Source organism: Aedes albopictus, chromosome 3 (assembly GCF_035046485.1).
Source record: "Aedes albopictus strain Foshan chromosome 3, AalbF5, whole genome shotgun sequence".
In the NCBI taxonomy this organism is placed as follows: domain Eukaryota; kingdom Metazoa; phylum Arthropoda; class Insecta; order Diptera; family Culicidae; genus Aedes; species Aedes albopictus.
In genome coordinates this window covers 26,677,498-26,694,341 of record NC_085138.1, presented here as the reverse complement: position 1 = coordinate 26,694,341, position 16,844 = coordinate 26,677,498, and the positions used below count along the sequence as shown (strand labels likewise).

Here is a 16,844-nt window from a genome sequence, read left to right as displayed (position 1 = left end):
TGTCAGCTTATCTTCCACACGCGTCAGAGAAGAGAATGGAAGCCGCCGCAATCGTTGAGCCACTGGTTCCACAGACTTGTCAATCGGTATGTGAATCTTCACTCCGTGAATACTAGGGAACCTTTTCACCGTAGCAATTTGCAGGACTGGTTCATGTCGACTTGGAAGACCTACCCTTAGAACTCCCAATTGCTTCGCTGTTGCCTTGCCGAGTAACGGTTGTGGTCCTCGCTTAGCTACGTAGAACCGAGCAACCGTTTTCAGCTGTTTCGTGCCATCGGTTATGCTGATTACTGCATCAAACATCAAATCCACTTCAAGACAGTCGTGCTGAGCATATGCTTTAAACTTTTTATCGGGTTTCATCAGCTCACCAACAACTGCTACTTGGTTCTGTTCCATATAACGCCACGTTTTGTCGTCGATTATGTTTGATTGAACGCCCGAATCGATCTGCATCTCGATCATAACATTTCCAACCTTGGCCCAAATCAATTCCTCAGAGTCATTCGACGACGATACCATTTCCACCAATTCAACTTCCTCTTCGGCGTTTTGTGTTTCATCAATTGCATGCACTCGACGTGGATGGTATGGTGGGTTTCGATGGAACTGCTTACGACCACCTGAAGGTCCAGCCGAGGATCCAGGGAAAGCTTGGACAAATGTGCGCTTGAGAGGTCGCTGGGCACCAGGGTCATTATTCTTGTTGAAACTTGAGTGGCTCGGGGATACCGCACGAGAGAAACACACCCGACGGAAGTGGCCTTTCTTACCGCAGTTCGAACACACCCGATTCCAAGCTGGGCACTGTTGATCTTGGCCATGAGGACTTCCACAATACTTGCAAATCACCTTGATCTGCTGTACATTCTCGGACGTCTTCAGTGTCGGCGCGATGGTCTGTCCACTCATTTGTTGGCTTGCAGATTTAGTAGTTTCGTACGCGTTTACTTGCCGGATAACTTCATCTACAGTCAGCTCGGTATCTTGCAGCAGCTTTTCTCGCAAATGCGCCGGTACAAACTGTAGAGTTTTATCGATCACAGCTATACCTGAGCTCTCGATGGTCGTTCCACCGAAATTACACTTTTTGGCGTGCATTTGTGTCCTCATGATAAATTTTCCCAGAGATTCGTCTGGCTCCGGCTTCATGCTCCAAAATAAAAACCGCTCATGAGCCTCGTGCCGCTGGGGAGCGAAGAATTCGTCCAAATTTCCGATAGCGACATCATACGGGTTTACCGTATCAGTTTCTGCAACATCCGCATCAGGGATCCCGAAGAATACCTCCTGTAGCTCAAATCCTCCATACGCTAGTAAGAGGTCCTTCTTCTCAGACGCAGTGTTTATTTTCCCTGCTCTGAGACAAATTTCGAAACCTCGCTTCCACGTTTGCCACTTGCTGCGTCGTTCTGACATGGGCACATCATTGCACGCGAACGGTGGCAGTCCAGCAAATACCTTGCTCGAATCCATTCCTTAAAATCAATCCTCGTTTTAGCATACATATTGGATTACCAAATCAATTTACCTACCAGAATTATAGCTGTCCTATATCTGTGGTCCTCCAGCAACAAGGGCTAATCTTCGGCAGCGTGGGCCAATCTTCGGCAACGTGGGCCAATCTCCGGCAACGTGGGCCAATCTCCGGCAGCGTGGGCCAATCTTCGGCAACGTGGGCCAATCACCGGCAACGTGGGCCAATCTCCGGCTGCTTGAGCCGATTCTTCCCCTCAACTACAAGTTCGTGTAGGTATTGGTGAGAATCCACCGATGCACAACCGAGTATTCTGCCGCTGCTGTTGAGTAATTTCTTTTTCACTCTACCAAATTTTCCATGGGTAAAACCACTTACCTCAATCAGAATCCAACAAAACAACCACTAATCTTTACCCCAACCACAATTCCTACCAACAATTATCCCGTTCTCGCCGCCAATTTGTGGTAATCGAATATTGAGACACGCGTTATACTTAGGGTTACCAGACGTACTCTTTTTAGAGTACATGTACTCTATTTCAGCAAAAAATTGGGCGTACTATTCTTTTTGGTAAAATGGGCCCAATTGTACTCTTTATTGCAAAATTACATTTTTCTGATAAAATATACATATCAGTCAAAATAACCTTACAAGTAGTAAAAAAATCAGCATGCTACAAATTAGAATCACTTTTACCGAGAGGTCTTATCTGCAGAAGAAAGGCCATCTTAATTTTCCCTTTCTTTCATCGAAATCACTCTAATTCATTCAGATTATGATTCGCTCCTTGCTGAAAAATGTTGTTAAAACTGTCGTTTATTAATTTGTTTTGCAAAAATGGTTTCACTTTGACGTGCAATAATCGGAAGGGTAAATAATGATGAAAGTATTTCGTTTCTGTAATATGCTAGCTTTTGAAAGCAGGCTCAATTTTTTAAACTGTCTTGAACGAAGCAGTGAGTTGCATTTTCCATTGAGATCTTAAAAGAAGTTTGTAATCTGTATTAACGAGATTTTAGCCCTTCCGAAGAAAGAACTCACATTTAGCGAGTTTGTCGGGATTGGTATTCGATCCTGGGTCCTCGACGTAAGCGTCACGTGTTTTAATCATCACACTAGGTCCATTTCACAAAAAAAAATAAAAGTCTTACGAAACCTATTTCACGAAATCCATCTACGGGAGAACAAAAATTTGACAGTTCTCGCTAATTCGTAACGAAAGAAATTTAAAACAAATCACTAACACACAAGTATTTGGATTGGTCAATAGTTGGCATGAATACTGAAAAAATGTGAAATTAGAAACTGCTGTAATAACTATCCAGTGATGTCTTAAGTAGACACAACTTTATTTTTTCACTTCGTTAGAAAATTTACCTATCTTTAGGTGTCAAGTATGGTTCACAGAATTTAAATATAAAAAAAACTTCACGAGTGTCAAACAGTATTTAATCGATTCCTGTACTCTTTTGTACTCTTTTATCAAAATTCTTGAATGTACTCTTTTCATGTGTGAACAATATGGTAACCCTAGTTATACTTAGCAGAATTCAGATTGTTTATTGTTATTTTCTTAGACCCTGGTACATCTATCTATTCATGTTGTCGTGAACCCATAGCACAGATAATGGAGTCAGATGTATCTCCACAATCACATTAGATCTCATAAAGTGTTGATCATGAAAAAGTGGCAATTATTGATAATTTTCAATTTCAGAGTGTCGATGTTCAGGTAAAGTTCCTACAGAGAGTGAGAATTGCTTCTGAAAATACACACAGCACCTTTTTTGCAAACTTTGCTCGCCAATGTGCGTTTTTCCTTATTTTCTCTCGCTGCTGTATTGAGTGAATATTGGTATTAGTGAGCACTGGTTGCGCATGATAATCGGCAACAAAATCAGATCACCGTAGCATCCCCGTGTTGTTTTGTTTCGGTGCATACTGATAGTCGACATAACAATAGATCGACTAAGCAGGCGAAGCTTCAGGCTTGCTCGGCTTTGGCTTGGTCGGGCTTCTTTTGGCAGATTTGGAAAAGAAAGGACGTGTTCGTGTTGCGCTCCGTACCGGTGTCGGAGGTTTGATACGCGGAAGGATCGAAAGTTTGGCTACATTTCTAGAACGGTGTCCCGCGGAACCGATATTTACGACACTTGGTACTTAGAATCGAGGAAGTCCTAAATCATACTGAATCGATCAAACTTTCTCCACTCTGGCACGCTACGCTTCCGAATGCGAGTAACTTTGGCAAGAGTCTGAAAGGCCAGTTTCACACCGATTCAAGTGTGGACAAGCATTTATTTTCTCACTCTGGTGCGCCACGGTTCCGAATGCGAGTAACTTTGGCATGAGTCTAGAAAAATATAAATGCATTGCGGTTAACTTTTCCTCATCCGACTAAGTCAGAATTTGACCGGATCTAGGAAGGCCAGTTGATCGCTCCCACATTCGATTTGGACCAATCGATTTTAATTATCTACCACTCAATCCTCCGAGTATCAGTAAGTAGTTTCGGTCGTCGACAGTTCATTCAGTGCGTTTCTCTTGCCTGTTGATCGGCACACGTGGAATCGAATACCTTCTACCTTCGCAACGGTAAGTGCCCCGTCGTCATCATATGGTGGCTCCAGAGAGGAAGAGCTGCTGCCACCTTTCAGCGACAGTGCTTATCTCCAATATCGCGGGCCTGATTTCAACACATACCAAGTGCCTTACTCCAAGAAAAAGACGGAAGCGATTTGATGTCATGAGGACGCCCCCCAACATCGATGCATGTTCACGATTGAGAGAGGGTGTTACTCGGAAGATAAAGCAATCGAAATCAAGAATGTCACAATCGCAGTAGCGTACGTCATTCATTCCTTTTCCAGCTGTCATTGAAGCAAGTTCTTTTATTCGTTTTATTACAGTACTGATCAGCACTAATCAGAAGTGCTAATCTGAAACTACTTGAACCGTTCAGAATATGTCAGAATATCATCTGGACCCGCTGTCGGTGGGAATGCGGTACGGGTCAACCAACAAAGCGACACAGTCGACTCTCCAGGTCTTGCACCTATGAAACGAGATCTTGCAACCTGTAATAACGGACATATCGACATACGGAGAGAAAATTTAGAATAAAAACGAACGAGATCGGATCGAGATGAAGAGATATCGAGATAAGGAGATATTGATATGTAGAAAGGTAAAATGTATGCAGATTGAAGGGACCGACCAAACCATCGAGATAGGGAGAGATATCGAGATGTAGAACATCGGCGCTTTAGATTTGTTGCTAACAAGCGGGAGCTACCAGAATGCAATCTGACTTCACACTGTGACTTTACTGAGACGAGTGATGACGGCGCAGGTGGCTGAGATTCACCATGCCTACTTGATCACTTGATGTGTCGTGCGTTGTTGCCAACATGAATCTACTGTCACACAAATCTCTACTCTTTTCCCGCATCGTTCGCACTCCGCTCGTCGTACGAAAGGTCGTACTCCTTCTTGACAGGCGAACTGGCGGAGTTTCAGCAGACCTTGCTGTGCTTCCTTTGCTGGCGCCGCTGGAGCTGTATCGCTTCGTACCGCTAGTACCTAATCAATGAGAGGAACTGTGAAAATTTGATTTGTGTGAAATCATTTCTGTTGGGTCCCCTTAAAGTCGCTATTCCTCTCTGCCAAAAAAAGAAGTCGGTGATTATCTATGCAGGCAGGGTGGTCTAAGGTTGGAACAGGCCCTTTTGGGGACTGATCTCAGAGCCGGATCAGCACTAATCAGAAGTGCTAATGTGAAACTACTTGAACCAAGTTAGTTGCTTAAGGTGGAGCACATCATTCCTGATGTGCCCGAGGCATTCATAACTTGGATGGGACACTTTTGGAAACGATGCCATGTCGCTTGTTGCTTCCGGATGTGTGGAGTTTCTGAAGAGGTTCAGAAGGACCCACTGCTGAGCCACCGCCACGCCTAGGCTTACCCCGGTTGAGATGCCTGTGGACCCGAAGCCGGGTCACTGATAAATTTATGGAGGAGCTCGACTCGCTTGGTCAGTCCCGAATCCACAAAGGCTTTCTTCCCGAATAAAAAATACAGTAGAAAAACCGAACGTTGTATTGTAACAGTACTATTTAAAACCATATTTTTACAATAGAAACCACTGTAAAAATAAAAATACAAAAACAATAAAATGTAATGTAGAACACCATACAGTAAATTGTAAATAAGATTTTTATAATATACTATACGGGTTGTTAAGTATCGTAACAATATAAAAAAATATTTTTCTCCATATATATTTTTTTTGCAAAACCATACATTATACTGTAAATGAATTGTTGTAAATACTGATACGTGGGTTTTAATAAACCGTACATTGTATGGTACACGTACGGTTTCAAACAACAAAATGTACCGTAAATATATTGTTTTTAATTGTAGTTTCACCCAGAGCGTTCATGATTAACAAAAAATTTAATCATGATTAATCATTGATGATTAAAATTTCAATTTTGGTGATTATTGATTATGATTAATGATTAATTTGATTTTTAGGATGATTAAAGATTATGATTAATGATTAAAATTGGTTTTACCTGTGATTATTGATTATGATTAATGATTAAAAATGGCTCATTGATTAAAAATCATGATTAATCATGATTAATCAATCATAAAAAACTGGAAATGATTAAAATATATTTATTGTTTAACAGTTTTGAAAGTACAAGGTAACTCTGTCCGGGAGATGTTTGAAGAAATAATCATAAATTATATTATTTAGAATAGCATTTGAACCAATTTAAATTGGATCATACATTTTATATGGAGAATCAGTTTTGGTGATGAATGATTAATGATTGATTAATATTTTTTTCTTATGATTATGATTACTGATTAATGATTAGATTGCTAAAACAGTGTGATTAAGATTAATGATTAATGATTAAATGGGATTTTTTTGTGATTATGATTATTGATTTTGATTAATCTTAATCATTAATCATGATTAAATTTATGATTAATCATTAACGCTCTGGTTTCACCACTGGTTATCGTTATACATTTTATTAAATGGTTTTGGAATGGTTCTCTTGTTATGTTGTATTGGTTTACATTACATTACCATGTAAAATATAACATAACATTATTTATAACATCTTGTCATTTTCCTCCTGTTAATGGCATCTTAGGCTTACTAGCATTATGAGAATGCGCTTTGGGAATTCTCCAGAGCGTTTTGGATAACCCTTCATATATTGGATTGCCCACGTCTAAGTCTGAGTCGAGGTCTGAGTAGTCTCTGGTTGCAGTAACAGTTGAAGCTTAGGCTCCCATGCCCCACCAGCCAGATAACCGGATTTCGCAAACTAAGCAATATTTGTGGCAACACTTTGAGCGGCATGATGGAACTATGCCGAGCGCGCTAAGCATTATTAGACCACTAATGTAGTTGCATGAAGTGGGTGACGAGGTACATACAAAGCTAATCGCGTTCGGTAAATTTTACCGAAATCTCAACCGCTGAGCGTTCGGTAATGGATTTTTAACGAAATTCTGTAAAAAATTAACAAATTTCGGTAAAATGTTATCGTTTATCTGTCAAACTCTAACGAACTTCGGTAAAAGTTGTTACCTTTACCGATTTTTTCCTGTAAAACAAACTTAACGGTTGAGATTTCGGTAAAACATTACCGAAGTCGGTGATTTTTTCTAACTGTGTAAGTATCATTACAGCGTGCTTAACCGTTATTGCAATATTGAGGCTCCAGTTTGACTAAAGTTTGAAATACACGTATGTATTTAACAACTCATTAGAAACTGTCAAGTTCGATTCAAGTATAAGTTAGGTTAAGAAGCGAAACCACAGACGAACCTATATTAGAATTTATTTCAGTATTCAGTCCAGTCCATATGTTAAAGATGGCTCTACGTCAAAGATAAAGTTCGTCAATCGTATTCCTCTCATCGCACTCTACATACCTAGCCCGCCATATCTCTTGGATCTGCGATTCTTAAGACATCTGGTTTACTACTTATTTAAACATTTTATTGACTTTAAATTGATGTTTCAACTTATTCACTTTTTTCTTTCCTTTCCTTTGCATCATAAAAGTCACAAAGATCAACAAAACAAAGCACGGAAAAAATCTAAAACTGAATAATTAAAAATGCACGGAAAAATAATGTTTCGGAAAAGTGAATGGTTCAAACGTAAGAAAAACAGTATAATATAGTGTTACATAAAAATCGAATGTAAATGTATAGTAGCTACAATGTGCGAAGCTTTTAGTGAACCATTTCATTACAATATATATTATTGTAGCTGGTACACTGTATGGTGCAGGAATGGTTTTCACCAAACACCCTATGGTTAGTTTTTATCCGGGTTCAGCTTCGACCAACCTTCTACCGCCTACATCACTTCCTTGACGTGATCGTAATTGGGATCTTCGCTTTTGCCTTGATAGTCTTTTTCGCGTTCACGGCTTTGTAGATTCCGTCTGACTTCATCTGCGGCTTTGGCTAACGCACCAGAAATCTTCGAGCTCACGGGGATGAACCAGCCTCGGGCTGAAAATCCCCATAATAAAGAGCCAATAATAATAATCTTCGAGCTTCAGAGAAGTCTCCACATCAATCTTCCAGGAGGTCCTCTGTCTCTTCATGTTCGAATCCAGGAAGGCTTGAAGTGATTGTGCTATGTATTACCTGCAGCGCTTGAGGATCCACTTTGCTAGTTTTTTCGTGAGTTTCTACTAATGTCGAATTCGTTTATTTGCACCGCCTGCACCGCTTTGCCACCGGGTGTAGCAAACTTGCACCGAAACCGTTCGTTTATTCGCAGGTACTGTTCTGTTTTGACACCCGATTGGCACCGGTGCAAGAAAATGCTACACCCAGTTTGAGCGCGGTGTAGCAGGTACAAAGCTAGTTTTACCAATACATGCATATCGCTGAACTTGTATCGTGGTTTTGTTTTGGTAGGAATGATGATTTTTTCTTCGACATTAGGTAAACAGTTTTCTAGGATATTCGTTTATTTTGAGGTGTTTTAATTTCCAAATAACAAATCTGTGCGTTTAAAAAATATTTAAACTTGATCGATGATTATCACGTCTTTCAACTTCTGAGGAATCTTCAAAGAGTTGATTCAACGTATATTTTTCCCTATTCACTATTTTTTTTTTGATTATCGCAAATATGTGGATTACTTTTAATGATTTTAATCATTAGAAATTTCTGTCGCATGATGATCTATGATATCTGAAAAAAAAATGACGTAATAAAGTTTTGATAAGCCCAGCATAGAATAAAATTCCATTAATTCAAATTGGACTGAAATATTACTAAAGTAACATTTTGTAGGTACAAACAGTTTCAAAAACCGTAAATTCTATTTTTTTCTTACAACAAATTTTAAATTTTTGAATTGCATTGAAAGTCAAACCAATGTCGCTAAAGCGTTTTTAATATGAGTTGCGTTTCAATAACGTTATGTTTTAAAAATAATTTATTTATTTTCCTTTTTCCCAAGTAACACACTTGTCACCGAAGAGTCACGGCGGCGCTGGTTTTTGTTGCGCAGAAGTCACTGTGACTTACTACTAGCAAGTAAGTGTTGATTTGTTAGAAGTAAGTCACAGTGACTTCTGCGCAACAAAAACCTGCGCCGCCGTGACTCTTCGGTGACAAGTGTGTTACTTGGGTTACGTTGTAGATAAAAGTTTTCTATTGAACTGCCTTTAAAATTTTTTGTGTTTAATTTGTGCACATACATTATTTACAATTGTATGTTAGCATCCTTTTTATTGGGCAACGGAAATTGTTAAATTCTAAAAATTTGCTTTTAATTGAAAAGATATGATATTACAAGAATTTGAAGAAGATAAATAATGTAGGAGTGTTAAAACATTGGATAACAATTTTCAAGTAACATTTATCATTACAAGTTTATCATGTTCAAGTGGATTACTGAAAACTTTTAAAATTGTTAAATTGTATATAGAAAGTCAAAAATAAAAATAAATAAAAATAATTTTGTTCATCACGGAAATCATGAAAACATTGATTATGTTTATTTTTGATATCCTTTATTGTTTTCATTGACGCTCTCACGCGCTCTTACTAATACCATCATAAGCTGTCAACAAATTGCACCGAAACCGTTCGTTTTTCCGGTGTCAATTGCTACACCGGTGCAGTGCACCGTCGGGAATAAACGAATTCGACATAAGTATTTCGGTTCGTAAAATGGTTCATTGAAGTTTGAGTTATGAATGAAACCCGTTCTTGCTTCAATTTGTTCCTCCTCTTAATAGTAGTATACACTGCAACACATGCGTCGCTATATTTTTTCAACGCCGCTCTAATAGACTGTCATTGTTAATTTTTTTTCTCTACTTCCTCCGTTCTAGGTTATCCGGGTGAGACCCCTCGCAGCCAAACCGGACCCGCTATTTGCATACACTCACGAACGAACCAATGAACGACAACGGATTCCATTAATTTTCTCATCTATTCGAACCTGTACATCGCGCCAAAGCACCGCACCCAGGCTTGATAATCCTCCTCGAAATCAAAAGAGTTTTGCAAAATGCTCTAGAGCGGTGTTTTGCTTTTGCCTCGTTGCGAGGGAGCGAACGAACCCCAAACAGAGAGGCAATAAAAACTGAGCGAGGAAGAGGGGAACGAAAAAAGAGCCGATGATTATTTTGGGTTTTTGAGTGCGATTTTCGCCTCGAGAGTCTTCCTTTGTATGGGAGTGGAACTCGCGAGAGCTTTTTGAGTGTGAGTGGACGTGAGAAACACTACAAGCAATTATGAGTGTTGGACGAACTCCTCGCTGCGCGGCAAGCTCGCGCTCGGTGCTGTTGAGGATTTGCGTTGTGATTTCTGAGTTTTATTTTCACTCCTCAGAAAATCGCCGAAATCGCTTACTCATTTTCTCGCGAGGGAGTTTCTGTCAAGCCTGAACCGATCGAGTTCCGAGACGATCACCACCTCTGTCAGATCGTTCAGAAGCCTTTTACCTGCGAGCTGTGAGGGTCTCTCTATGCCGACCTACAACAACGGCTACAGCAACACGTGTGTGCGCGAATGTGAGTATGTGCAAAACCATTGCGGTTTTTGAGGTTATTGCACATGGGCGCGTCAAACGCGTGATTCGCTGTTGAGTTTGCTCTCGTTTTTTCTCATTCTCTAAACCAAAGTCACCTGTGGGTCTAGCTAGTGTCATTAGGCTGCTGCTGTGCCGATGCTGACGTTAGTGATCGCGCGGTTCAAACTTGATTGTCATCGGTTGCTACGGTGACGGCGAACAACGATCGACGGTTGCTGTAATCAGTCAGCGTTAGTTGGTGACCTCCAATTTGAGTGAATATTTTTTTCTTCAGTGTATGTGGGCACGTGTTTTCAATGGAATAGAGGTGCACTCAAGAAAAAAGCAATCGAATACCTATACTCCCAAAATGCAGAAGCAAGGTCAATGAAATTGTGCGAGGTGTGTCGTCGCGTGTATATCGTTTCTCTCGGGCATTTGGAATTCCCAATTACGCGTGGCGGTTGGCTGCAGCAGAGCGGGAAGAAGGAAAGTGAGTGGTTTGCGTTTAATCGAATCTCCAGCTGTTTTGTGTTTGGCGGTGTGATGATGCAAATGGGATAATTTATTCAGTTGCCCATTCTGCTGCTGGTTCAGGGGTATCCAGCAGGAAGAGAAATGAGAAGAAAAGCCGTTCAGTACCGACCCCGGGTGTTGGTTTAATTGGTATGTGAAGAATGTAAAATAAAAAAAAAACGGCGCAAGGTGTTTTGTGCGGTGTGTTTAACGACGACGATCAATGAATTCGTTATTTTCGACGTGCATTTGAATTTATAATTCCGAAGAAACCGATACTTCGACTCAGTAGGCCGATCATCGCTGGTGCTGAAGGTGAGTTCATTTTTTACATACAATGCAATGGAAGGTTGCAATGGTGTCTCCGGAAATTACGTATAAACTATTTCTGTTGGATTCTACATTTTGAAATATGATTGAATGCAAATCTTGTCAGATTATGGACCAGTAGTGGTGCAACCAGAAGGGACAAATTTGATTATTGATTTGAATTGATGATATTAAACTCTCCTTAAAATACTTTGAAACGCTTTGAAATTTCTCAGAAATCTTTATACTACTCTTGAATCTTCCGGAAACTTCTCTATACTCGCAGAAACCTCCTGAAGCCCCCTGAAACCCTCTGGAACCCACTAAAGCTCCCTGATACGCCTCTGACTTACCTATAAAACTCCATGTCAGTCACCTTAACTAATTCTGAAAACCCACATTGCATTATCTAATGATCTCCTATCCTAGCTTCTCTTTAAACATCGCCGTTTAATCTTCGAAACCACCTAAGATCATCCGTAAATTACTCTTAATCTCGCCTAAAGCCTGCCGGAACGCCTTGAACCACCTTGATACGTCTTAAACGATCCCCTATGAAATCCTTATATAACCTCATGAAGCCCCCTTAGAATATCCTGAAACGTTTTTGAAACTCCTGAGACTCTCCTGAACTTTCCGTAAACCCCCTAGGACCACCCTGACACCCTCGGGAATATTCATGAGCAATTTTAAATTCCCTGGAACATCTTGATACCTGTGCCCAGCTGAGGCAACTAACTGGGTGGAAGAGGTTCAGATGAACACTCCTGATTAACGCTGATCCGGCTCTCAGCTCAGTCCCCATAAGGGCCTGGGCCAACCCTCGGGTGGACTCCCTGCTTGCATAGATAACCACCAGGATCATTGGCGACTGCTTCTTATGCAGTGAGGGATAGCGGCTATGAAGGGGGGCCAACAGAAGTGACGACTACTACTAAATCCTGTTGGAGCAAACACAAAGCGGAACACACAACAGCGGGACGAGTAGCGAAGCTTTCCGGACCGGAGCAAAAGTAAAACACTTGCTAACAGTGTGACGATCACGAACGAGTGAATTTATTTTATATTTACATTCAGGACTATAAACAATAACACTATCTGACAATACACAACATGACCATGGTGTATCCATTAACATAAACGTAGTCTCGATTACGAGGGGTGCTCGAGTGCACAAATTACATATTTCCAACACCCCCTCTCAAGTCGACAACCCGAGAAATTCTTCGAAAATATCACAGATACTATCTTCAATAGTCCAAATCATCACAAAACGTACAGAAAACTTCAGTAATGTTCATCTTTTCAAGGTCAGATCGCCAGTTTTTGGCTCCAATTAAACAAAATCATCCAACTAACAACAACAGCTCTGTTTCACACAACAATAAACGTCCAAAACAGTCTAAAACTTCTCAAACATCAATCGTCACAAAACAAGGTCAAAACATAAATAGTTTTGTCTTACTACACGGAAAAATATTATAACCCAAAGAATAAGTTTTAAAAACTCAAATTTGACTAAACTGCTTAAAGTTTTAACTCAAAGTTGGGTTGTTTTCTCCCTCGCCCCACCGCAATGTTTTCGAAAACAAAGAGAGAAGCACCGCGCATCCACTGCTCTTCCGTGGAAGAAGCCAAATTTGGGTTTTCTTGAGTTAACCCAAATTTGCGTCAATTGAGCCTCCGTTGGGTGAAAATAACTTACCACTGGGTTATTTTTTTTTGCCGCTCTCAAACGAGAACTACTCACTCGCCACTATCGCTGTTTGACGCAAATTTGAGTAATTCCACGGAAGACCGGGATTGCGTCAAAACAACTTAAATTTGGGTTCATTTGTAGTTCCGTGTAGGCAACCTCGTTACCTACACGGTCTATATCGTCCACGATACTTTCTTAATACTATTTCTTCTTCTTCTTGTTCGCTTTCCTAACTTGCTCTGCACTTCATTGTCTTTCGACTTCATCACATTCTTCCGAGCATTTTCCTCACTAATCGCCTTCACGCTCACTATGGCCGCATCCGCATCACGTCGCCTGCATTCATACCAAACATCCAACTCGTACAGCTTTCCTGTATGGTGCCCGACGCTCGACAGCCACTACTTCTTCTTTCTTCACAATGTTCACTCTGTCGCCGGCAAAGTGGAACTGCAACCCGGATCTCGCCACGCAATTCACCGAAAACAAATTGCTCCGTAATCCGGGGAGGTACAACACTTCCTTCGCTTCTCATTTCTTTATTTTCCCGCCAACGTCAGCAAACAACACTACATCGCCACTGAATTCCGCCAACATCTTCTCGCCTTCGCCACGAGCACTGGCACCGGCTGCTCCAAACGTCGAATCACTTTGAAAAAAACTGGGATCCTTCACCATGTGGTCCGTGGTACCGGAGTCTAGGAACCACTGCATTTTCACCAGTTCTTCTTTTTCTTCCTTTGACGCCATGAAGCAAACGTCTGCACGATCCGAGGTACGCTTTTCTTCAACAACTACGTCTGTTCTATTATTTCGGTCTTTCACCACCTCGTACTTACTCGAACTCACTGGAAAACGCACACGACAGTCGGCTTGTTTGTGTCCTGTTTTGCCGCACCGAAAGCACCTCAAGGTTCTTCACACATGCCTGCTCGTCATGGCAACACCCTCACTTTCTCGCTCATTTTCGACCACAGGGGCCAACAGATTCTTCTTCAGATTCACATCGAGCAACCGCTTCTTCACAAACGCCAGTGTCGCACCACCGGGAAGCGTCTCGATGGCCGTCACTACCAAATCGACCGAATCGAACGACGCAGGCATTGTCAGCAACATATGGCAAATTGCATCAGCCTCTTCCACTGCCGCACCGCTCTCCTTCAACTCGCGAATCAAACGATCGAACTTTAACAAGTGTTCCGGCAAATCACTATCAGCCCCCTCTTCATATTTTAACCGGAGAAGCTGTTTTCGAATAAATAACTGGCTGGCAACACCCCAACGCTCGAACACCGCCTTTAGCGTGTCCCAAATTTGTTTCGAATTCGCGCAGTCTTTCACAAGCTCCAGCTGATTATCCGCGATGGCCGAAACGATAATCGCTTTACACTTTTTCTCTGCGGCTCTTCGCGCTACCATTTGCGTTTTCTTCTCCGTTTTCACTTGCGCGGAATCGTCGGCCATCTTACGCAACTCGTCAATTTCACCGATCTCCCAGTAGACACAATCCAGTAGCCCGTACATGTCGAGAACGGTCTCCATCCGGAACTTCTAGTTATGGAATCCGGACCCGTCGAACGCGGCGACTTTCGCTTTCTCGTCCATACCTGGACCCATAGCCTGTTGGAGCAAACACACAGCGGAACAAACAACAGCGGGACGAGTAGCGAAGCTTTCCGGACCGGAGCAAAAGTAAAACACTTGCTTACAGTGTGACGATCATGAACGAATGAATTTATTCTATATTTACATTCAGGACTATAAACAATAACACTATCTGACAATGGTCCACTGCACGAATTTATGCTGGCCTGCTTACTCTCACGGTAAATTTGACGTTTGAGAGGTGCCGACACCGCTCAAACGTCAAATTTCGTGTGAGAGTAAGCAGGCCAGAATAAATTCGTGCAGTGGACCATACACAACATGACCATGGTGTATCCATTAACATAAAAGTAGTCTCGATTACGAGGGGTGTTCGAGTGCACAAATTACATATTTCCAACAAATCCATGAACATTAGTATGGGACAAACATCAAATTCTCGCTCAAGTCGACTTTTTTGATTCCATTTTGGCCCCATATGAATTGTGCAAAATTTCAGCGCAATCGGTGAAATTATAATTTAGCGCAAGCGGTTCAAAGTTTGCATAGGATTTACTATGAGAAAAGTTCCACTTTCAGATAAAAAATCCCAGAGGTCGCCCTTTGTCTCCTTAACTCAAATCGATTTATGCTTCTTGTAGAAAAAATATTTATGAAACTTTCCTTCGAAGACCGCAAAACGATTGGATGCTTATGGAAAAAGTTATTGATTTATAATCGATTAGTGATCCAAGGAACGGCTTTTTGTTTTGTTTTATTAGCAGCACTGTAGCTGCTGCCTTGGCTGCTGCTGTTTCTGGGGGTGGTGATACCGCCCGCCACCCCCTGCAACAACGGCAGCAGCAGTGCTGCTGATAAAACAAAACAAAAAGCCGTTCGTTGGATCACTAATCGGTAATAAATCAATAACTTTTTTCACAAGCATCCAATCGTTTTGCGGTCTTCGAAGGAAAGTTTCATAAATATTTTTTCTACAAGAAGCATAAATCGATTTGAGTTAAGGAGACAAAGGGCGACCTCTGGGATTTTTTGTTTTAAAGTGCAGCTTTTCTCATAGTAAATCCTATGCAAACTTTGAACAGCTTGCGCTAAATTATAGTTTCACCGATTACGCTGAAATTTTGTACAGTTCATATGGGACCTAAATGGGATCTAAAAAGATGTGCCCTTCTTCAGATTTCAGTGTCCACAGAGCCTGCAATAAACAGTTTTGCTGTGGTTATGACTGGTCCCACTAGGCCAAGTGGGTCGAACAGGCGGGAAAGCGCAATTCGTTTCGTGATAGGTTTGTCGCCAATCGTCGGTAGGTCAATTTTGTAGCGAAGCTGATCGGTCGGAGGTTTTTGATACACTGATCACGATCTAAGTCCACGGACGTTTTAAGAGCTCTGTTGTCGAGGGGAACTTCTTCAAGGACTGCTTCAACGTTTGAGGCCCATGTTCGTTACTGGAAGCCCCCGGCAGATAGTAGGCCATCAAGCTGTCTCCGAAGTGCGATAGTCTCTTCTACGGTGTTCCCCCCAGAGAATAAGTCGTCCACATAGAAGTCCAAACGCAGAACTTCAGCGGCTTGCGGAAACCGGTCCTGCTCGTCTTCGGAAAGATGCCTAAGTACTCTGGTGGCCAGAAAGGGTGCACTAGCAGTGCCGTAAGTAACGGTTTTCAATTCGTAGGTGCCCATGGGTGTTTCCGATGATGATCGCCAAACGATTCGCTGGCGTGTGTCGAGGACTGTGGGCTTCCGTGGCCGAGCGATTAGCGGCGTCAGTCGTTTAAGTGTCTCGTAAGCCTCGGAGTGTGGGTTCGATTCCCGCTCCAGTCGGGGAATACTTTTCGCCAAACGGAAAATTCTCCACTGGGCCACTGGGTGTAATATGTGTTGTCCGTTGTCGAATGTTTGTAGTGTTCAGTCTGTAGAGGCCGCAAGGTCGAAGACTGTGTAATTGTCTTTCAATTCCAGTTATCGGAACGTTGATTTTGGTGCGTTTGACCTTGATTTGTTGAGCGAGCCGGAATCCAGGAGTGCTCTAGGGCGCTGTCCATAAACTACGTAGACTCAATTTTGACAATCTCAGACCCCCCTCCCTCTCCGTAGACTTTCTTCCATACAAAAATTTCGAATTTTGTATGGACCGTAGACTTTGGC

The 16,844-nt window shown here is 41.7% G+C and overlaps 1 protein-coding gene across 3 annotated transcripts in view; it reads left to right on the top strand.

Annotated features, from left to right (window-relative positions):
- LOC109426084 (uncharacterized) overlaps positions 1 to 16,844 on the top strand; it is a 645,679-nt gene that overhangs the window by 239,064 nt on the left and 389,771 nt on the right. For 2 of the 3 annotated variants that reach the window (XM_062855675.1, XM_062855673.1), the window contains exon 1: positions 10,537 to 11,400. The exons of the other annotated variant lie outside the window; for it this stretch is intronic. The gene's annotated coding sequence lies outside the window, so the exon portion shown is untranslated. Of the gene's footprint in view, positions 1 to 10,536; positions 11,401 to 16,844 lie in introns of those variants that run through there. 3 annotated transcript variants of the gene reach the window in all.